The sequence below is a fragment of the Leptonychotes weddellii genome, unplaced genomic scaffold (genome assembly GCF_054177405.1).
Source record: "Leptonychotes weddellii isolate Sample4059 unplaced genomic scaffold, ASM5417740v2 HiC_scaffold_5251, whole genome shotgun sequence".
Taxonomy (NCBI): domain Eukaryota; kingdom Metazoa; phylum Chordata; class Mammalia; order Carnivora; family Phocidae; genus Leptonychotes; species Leptonychotes weddellii.
The window spans coordinates 2,647-11,083 of record NW_028020162.1 but is presented as its reverse complement, the minus strand read 5'-3'; the positions used below and the strand labels follow the sequence as shown (position 1 = coordinate 11,083).

Sequence of the window (8,437 nt, the reverse complement as noted above, 5' to 3'; positions counted from 1 at the left end):
TTTTTTAAAGATTTTATTTATTTATTTGAGACAGAGAGAATGAGAGAGACAGAGAGCACATGAGAGGGAGGAGGGTCAGAGGGAGGAGCAGACTCCCTGCAGAGCAGGGAGCCCGATGCGGGACTCGATCCCGGGACTCCAGGATCATGACCTGAGCCGAAGGCAGTCGCTTAACCAACTGAGCCACCCAGGCGCCCCCCAAAATTAAGTTTATTAATGAAAAAATAAATCTTGGTAGAAAAACGTACAAAGTCTGTCAACAGGCAATTTACAAAAGCAGTACAAATGGCCAGGACATATTGTAACCCTAACTAATCTAGAGATAGACATGGTCCAAGTTCAGGGCTGGGTCCTGTTCAGGAAGCATAGTTCAACACCAAAAGTTATTAAAAAGGAATTCCATTTGTTCTCAAAGAGCATTATTGGGAATTCAAATCATAACCAGATTAATAATTCTTACAGGATCTTTTCTCCTCTCCCCATTTCTTTTATGGCCCTGAATCTGCTTTTTACTGGTCTGGCAATAAAGTTTTTTTTTCAAATCCCAGGTAACAAGGCCACTTCCCCCTAACATTTTTTGTTTTCTTTATTATGTTGATCAACTTAGTATCAGCAAGTCATTCCTTTTTAGGAAGGGAAAAAACATGTGGACATTCACATGTTAATACATTTTTCCATGTCATACTAAGGAAGTACTTTTGGTTTCACTGATTAAGGAAATCCAGATAAAAATTTTCTTATTGCCAAATTAGCAGATATTAGAGTGTTATTGCTTAGTGTTGGTGAGGGTGTGTGGTACTCCCAAGTCTCTTTTTTTTTTTTTAAGATTTTATTTATTCATTCATGAGAGACACAGAGAGAGAGAGGCAGAGGGAGAAGCAGGCTCCCAAGGAGCAGGGAGCCCAATGCGGGGCTCGATCCCAGAACCCTGGGACCATGACCTGAGCCGAAGGCAGACGCTTAACCATCTGAGCCACCCAGGCGCCCCTCCCAAGTCTCTCTTGAAATTTTTGAGGGAGAAATTGCACACGTTTACTTTTTTAAAGATACCAGATCTTTATTATTGAGGTCCACTTCTAAGAACTCGTCCCAGGCCTTTTGGTTCTACCTGTGTTATGAGGCGGCCCATCAAGTATGTGTTTTAAAGCTGTTTTCGTTTTCTCTGTTACATTCTCTAAAGTGATTTCTATATCCTGTATCTCAAAATTGTTTTTACAACCTATATTCAAATCACGTGTGATGCTTCTGAAAGGAACAGATTCTCAGTTCATATCCCAGACCAACTAAATCAGAATCTCTGGGTAGGGCCCAGGAGTCTTAAACAATCTCACAATAATTAGATATAAAATTAACTAACTGGTTATAATTTCAGAGCCATTTTTTCAGACTCTAAAGAACTGCTGCTCTCAAGCTCCAGTCCCGTCTAGCTTTAACCCTGGAAGGACTTGACCAGAATGCTTGTCCATTCCTCATTCTTTGAGTTTCTCTTCTCCTTACCTCGAAGTTCCTTTATATCATTTACCATCCTCCTATTATTATTATTTTATTCTTGGTACTAAGAAAACATGTTACCCCTTGAGTGCAAGGAGCCCTTGATCCATTTTTACACCTCTTTCCAGACACTCTGTGCTCTTCCTTCTCTCCGTCTCTACTACTTTCCCTCCTTTATTTCATACTTTGTTTTTGAGATTATCCTGTTATTTGTGACTGTAGTTCATGGATTTCCACTACTATGGAATATTTCATTATATGTATATACAACAATGTATTTTTCGTTCCATTTAAGGATATTTTGGATTTTTGAATTTTTTTTTTTTTTGCTGCAGCTGCTTATCAAGGTTTATCTAAGGTATGTGATGTGGAAAGCATCATACTTAAAAAATAGTAGACATTTTTATGATTATCATCCTTTTTACTAGGTTTTAAGCTTCTTGAAAGCAGGAATTGGGTCTTACGCATCCCATCCAGCATTGCCAACCTTAGGTAATAAAATAGATAATAAATACTTGTTTCATTGAGTTAAATTTTGTTTTTTACTCTTTATGTAACACCCTCTTGAAAACTTAGCTTTCTCAAGCTTCGGATCTCTCAAGAGAACTGTCGATAAGCTACTTAGGCATTTATGATACATGAAAATTGCATAAAAATATCTCAGTAACTTGATCAAAATAAATATACATTAGCAGGATAAATGTGGAGAATTCTTAGTTCTTGTTTGACAGTTTTAAATTGGTATATCCTTGAGAAGTCTTTTAAAATATTATTAGTTTCTTTTTCTGCAGATGGAAATAACCTCTAGTAAGTTATGTAATATTTAGGGTTTACAAGAAGCTTTTCATTTTAGAGATCTAGGGTAATATGAATAATGTAATCAAAAATTCTAGCACAGAAAGGAAATCACTGTATTTTTAAACATTAAGGAGTGTTTGGCTTTATGATATGTTTTTATCATAGGACTTGTGCTATAATAATAACAATAATAAAACCTATTGTTAATAGGGCCATATTGGTGCTACAGTACTATGTTGAAAAGATTCTTGAGAGAAGTTCTCTCATGCTTTTTATTTACTGTCCTAGGCTTGGCCCAGTGGCTTTATAGTCCAGTTCACACCAAGCACTGTGCCAAGGCACCTTGGGTTTATGAACCAAGCTCTTTTCTTGTTTAATAATTTAGACCTGGGCAAGTCAGTTGATTTCATTTGACTTCTGTTTCCTCATCTGCAAAATAAAGGTAATACCTTAGATTGCTTGTCTTTGTAGGATTCTAGGGTAGTACTTTAGGCTGCTTATCTTCACACGGTTCTTAAGAGAATTACTATAAGGAAATGCAGGAAATCTCTTTATAAAATAAACACTGAAATGGGGATAGTGGATACTATCTTTAGATTAGTAAAGGTCCAGCACAAATAGTATGGCCTTTTGCAGTGGGATAACGCTGAATTTGAGAGAAGCATACTGTTATGTATGGGAAAAAACGTATGTGTAGATAATGACCACAGCCCAGGGTAATGTGCCAGGCAAAAAACTTTTACTGATTTTGAAGAAATTTGTAGGAAAGAGAGAGATTGCTTTGTTTGGGAGAAAGGAGTCAGATGCTTTCGAGGATGATACTTTGGTAGTCTTGTACCAGTAGGAGGGAGAGAACACGGGCAGGAAATCTTGGAAGTGCAGTGTAAGGCTGACAACAAGTTGAAGTACTGTATTCGAGAAGCAGATCCTGGAGAGTGTGTCCATCACTGCCATGCTGTCCCATAATATGAGGAACCCTTACAAGGACATTAAGCAGGTTGAAGGATAGATTTGAGGAAATACTGAAGGCAGGGTGATCAGTCCCAGGGATATTATATTAATCTGGGGGAAAAATGATCAGGGGCTTAACCAAGGGCTCTTAACCTGGGGTTTGCAAATTAGGTGATCTTGGATAGAAATCAAGAGGCCATGAACTTGGTGAAAAATTACATTTTTTCCTTACTAACCTTTCTCTGAAATTTAGCTTATCCTTCAGTTATGAGTGTAGGAAACAAATCACAATAATTTTAGTAGTACTTTTAACTTTTTGCCATTAGAAATCTCACATTTTTCTATCACATTAAAGTTGTTGCAAACATCTTGTATTATTGCTTACCCCACCTATCATTACTCTGAACTTATGGTAGTTATGAGATCTGCTATGAGGTCTTTATTATTTAATGAGTTGGCAAAGAAGCATATATGGTGTTAATCACATTTTTTTATTAATTTTGATAACTGTATTTCAATACAATTGGTTTGTTTTGTAATTCCATCCTTTAAAATTTATTTTTAAACTAAAACATTGAGTCCAAGCTTCATCAGATTAGTAGAGTGGTCTATGGCAAAAAAAGGTTAAGAACTCTTGGTAAACTGAGGCGGTGTCTCTTCCAGAATGTACTGGTACTTTGTCATTTTGGGCAAGTTTGAGTCACTGTTTTATTTTCTAGAATAAAGTGGTCAAGTAAATGATCCATAATATCTCTTCCAACTCCAAAATTTCACTTTTAATTTCCTCCTTCAAGCCAACGTCTTCCATAGCCTTCCCCAGCTCACTAGATTACACAGTTGGCTTTTCCCTTCATCAAACCCAACATCTTCTCTAGCCTTGTCTTCCCCACCTCACTAAAAGACATCACTCTCCATCCAGGTCCTCAAGTCAAAAACGAGTTATCCTTTCTTTTTTTCTCACCTCTTATACCGAACATACCATCAAGTCTTGTCAGTTGTACTTCCTAACTTTCTGAATTTGTTCCTTTCTATTTCTACCACCTCTCTCTGCTGCACGATTGCAAGGCTTGTAATGGAGCTCCCTATTTCTATTCTTGACCTGTAACAGTCTGTTGTCTGCATAGCAATGAGAGTGGTCCACAGATGATAGGAATTTGTTAACTGCCTAGAACCCCTTCCAGCGGCTTTCCTTGCACGTGGATTAAAGTCCCTTTGTGAGCTGGCCCCCTGCTTGTCTTCCGGCTTCATCTCATGACACTCTTTTCCTGGCCTACTAAGCTTCAGCCATGCTGGCCTTTTTTTTTCTAGTCCTATAAATATGCCATCTTTGTCTTAGGGTCTTTGCATTTGCTGTTCCCTGCTCCGGAATGAGTAACTCTTTTCCCTAGATTGGTTTCTTAATGCTATTCAGATTCCAGGGTGCCTTCTTTATTTATCACCCCAATAACCTGGATCATCATTCCAATTCTCTGCCGTACCACTCACTATTGCTGTTCTTATTGTCTGTATCTTCCTCTACTTAGAATGTGAAGTCTATTAGAGCAGAAACATTGTCCGTTGTTTTTACTGTTCTATTCCCAGTACCTACAATAAATATGTACTGAAAAACTTTGGACTACATTAAGTCTTAGTGTAGTCCCAAATATTCATTCATTAAGTGCTATGAGACTATTCAAACTGTCAAGGTTTCAAAACTCAGAAGGCTAGGGATATTTTGAAGAATGAGAAAATGTGCCCAAAGCAACTAAAATGGGGAATAAGGAAGAGTTAAGAGTTATTGATGATTTGATAATGTCATCATATAGCAAATAAAAATAACTCCTAAAGATTCCAGGGAAATGAGTCATAAATTATTTTATTCAGGGAGCTGGGGTTGGGGAGGTTGTGGGGTTAGCTATGTAACATCTTTTAGAATTTTGAGTGGGTAACTAACCATAAAAGTACAGAAGTAATGATTTTATACATTGGGTGTGATAACTATACTTCTTGTCCATGGGCTGCCCAGCATTTTATGGAGTATACCTAACCCAGAATCAGCCATAATATAACAATCATTTATTTGTTTGTTTGACAGAGAGAGACATAGGGAGAGGGGGAACACAAGCAGGGGGAGCGGGAGAGGGAGAAGCGGGCTTCCTGCGGAACAGGGAGCCTGATGCGGGGCTCGATTCCAGGACCCTGGGACCATGACGTGAGCTGAAGGCAGATGCTTAACGACTGAGCCACCCAGGCGCCCCTATAACAATCATTTTAGAGTGTCATGGTAGAGTGTGGCTTGTAGCAGCTCAAGTGGAACTAACAAGGAAGCAGAATAGGGAAAACAGCGCTGTGAGGCACAAACATGTGCACTGATGGGATTAGATACTTCTTAATCTGTCAGAATGATCCGGATCCCGGGCGGGGGGGGTGGGGCCTAGGATGGAGATTCAGGGACTTGCATACACTGAGCAAGCACCAGGAAGTTCAGTAGTTGAAGAAGCTGAACTAGGCAATCAAACAGAAGGTAAGTCAGTCAGCTAGTAGCCAGGAGAATCAGAGGAAAAAAAAAAAGGAAGAAACCAGGTAAATGAGAGAAAGAATTGCCCAGGATTCACAGTAAAGAATAAATGTTGAGTCAGTGTCAGCTGCCTTTAGTCAGCTCATCCTACTGAGAGCTAATCTCAGAATTTCCTAGCCTGCTTGTGATAACAGAAAGCAGCTGCTGGATGATGAGTGTGAGATTTGGAGGGAGGGAGGGATCAGAGTGAGGGTGGAGCAGACATATTTCTGGATTAGAAACATTTGTTTGGCAGAGAATCAGATGTTGCTAGATCCATCACAGATCATTGAGGTCATTCGGTCCATTGTCTCCCCAAATTTTCACACAAAAGATCAAATTGTTTTTCCACTGTGAATCACATATTACAAAAATGTTTTTCCTCAAAGCCTTATTAATAATTTGCTTCCTCATTTTTTTTTTTTTTGCTTCCCCATTTTTAACCAAGGACTGTAATTAGAACAGCATATGCTACCCATACTGAATCGACATAAGTTCACCTAAAGGCAAAAAACTCCCTACAATTTGTAGCTAACTTGTAGCTAAATGGTTGTTTCATTTAGATTTTTCAAATATTAAAAATGACCTGTGACCTTCAGATTGAGGGTTTTGGAGCTTGGCCATTGAAGTCCTAAATTTATTTCTCATGTCCTTTGATTTCAAATCTTTGTCACTTAGAGCAGTGCTTTTTTGCATACGTTACTTTGCTTGAGACTTAATTTCTCCATCTGCAAAGTGAGAATAACAATATCTACTTCAGGAAGTTATTTTGAGGATCAATCACCTGAGATAATGCCTTTCATCACTGGCATATTGCCTGATACATGGTACGTACAACCTCAGTAATTATTAGCTTTTATTCTGTTTTTTATAATTGTAATTGCTCTTTAGAGCTTTGCAGCTCAGTTTCCTGGAATTGTATTTGTAGGTTTGGGATTACAAGTTTGATCTTTTTATGCCCAAGAATTGATTCTCTCTCCTTTAACTCTGAGAAAAATGGAGTTGAGCAAAGAATTTATTATATTGGCAGTTATGGGTGGGTGGAGGGAGAATTGAGGAGCTGGCAGGTTTTTAAAGCCTCCATCCTATACAAAAAAAAAAAACCAAAACCCAAACAAACAGCTGTTCTCCATTCACTGAGCACAGGATGAGAGGAAACAGGCTTCAACTTCAATAATAAGTGGATTACTGAGATGACATAATGAGCTGCTGGTGATATTTTAGAGGTCACCTTATGTCAAAGTAAGAAGATAGATAAAATTTGCAGATTGACAAAATTTGTAAAAATGCCTCTGACCTTAAGTGTCTATCATGCATTCCATTTTATTGCAACACATTTCATAATTGGAATCACTATGAAGATGACTGTACATAAATGAATAAAGTATACTTCCTTGGTAGCCATTGGCATGTTATTTTAACATAAGAGGAAAAGTATTTCCCTTTGAAGTTATAGTTTGGTCTTATTTACTAATTTTAGAAAGAGATTATCAAGTGGTGAAGTTGGCTGGATTTTAAATACTAAAATGTAGTCTTTCCCCTCTCCCTGCCTCCTTCTCTCTTTCCCTTTTCCTCCTAGTGCCACCACTAGTTTGTTCTCATGGTGATTTTGCTGGAGATTTCATAAAAGAATCACCTGGCAGAAATAGTAGTACTGTTCTTTATAAAATAATTTTTTACCTTGAAAAGAATCTTAGGTTTAGTACCTTCTGAGAGTAAGTATAGGGAGAAAGCTGGAAAAAGTGTGACACAGTTTTTTAACTTTATTTTTATTTTTTTAAAAAGATTTATTTATTTATTTTAGAGGAGATGTGTGCATCTGTGCAGCATGCGTAAGTGGGGGAGGGATAGAGGGAGAGAAACTCTGAGGGGACTCCCAAAGCGGGGCTCGATCTCACGACCCATGAGATGACCTGAGCCGAAACCAAAAGTCTGATGCTCAACCAACTGAGCCATCCAGGCACCCCAGTTTTTTAACTTTAAAATAAAAGCACAGTTAACATCAGTACCATTGGTTTTGTCTTTTTCAGTGAATCACTTCTTTTGGGTAGTATAAAACTTAATGATATTATACAATTAAATTTCATGCCTTTCTGATTTTTATAACTAAAATGTTATAAACTATTCATAACATCCTATAAGGTGGCGTTGGAAGTAAGCTGGTAATATAGGCCCATGTGTTCTGATTAAGGTACAGTATCCAGCAGGTCCAGGAGCCAAGACCTGAGTTCACACTCTGACCCTACCTCTTATTGACTGAGAATCTTGGGCAAGTTACTCAGTTTTTTTAGTCTTTTCATCCTTATCGCTTCTCGGCCTTTTGGCTAAGATCAAGTGTAGTCTTTTCATCCTCATGCATAAAATGGAATTATGAAATCTATCTCATAGGAGTATATTGATTCATATGTGCTAGAATTCTAAACTGCTATCCAGAGGGGAAAAGTGTTGTTTATTTTAAAAATACATTATGTTAACTAGGTTGGTGGTTCTTTACCAAACCACCTTTGATAGTCAAATATTCATTTGTTGTGGACAGTTCCAAATAACACATGAATTATATGCCTGGCCTTTATTACCCCTAGTTAAACCTAAAATATGACTAATTAAGGTTACTCTACTTAATAGGAATATGTTTAAATAGTCTAGGTACAAGAAAGACTA

General features: G+C 37.8%; 1 long non-coding RNA gene and 1 pseudogene across 1 annotated transcript; both read left to right on the top strand.

The window, feature by feature from the left end:
• The first annotated feature begins 207 nt into the window (after positions 1 to 207).
• LOC145719567 (uncharacterized) lies at positions 208 to 4,451 on the top strand. The gene is made up of 2 exons (XR_014142465.1): positions 208 to 792; positions 982 to 4,451. It is a non-coding gene; the product is annotated as an uncharacterized LOC145719567 (long non-coding RNA).
• A 3,629-nt stretch (positions 4,452 to 8,080) lies between these two features.
• Positions 8,081 to 8,196, top strand: LOC115941485 (U2 spliceosomal RNA; annotated as a pseudogene).
• The last annotated feature ends 241 nt before the right edge of the window (positions 8,197 to 8,437 follow it).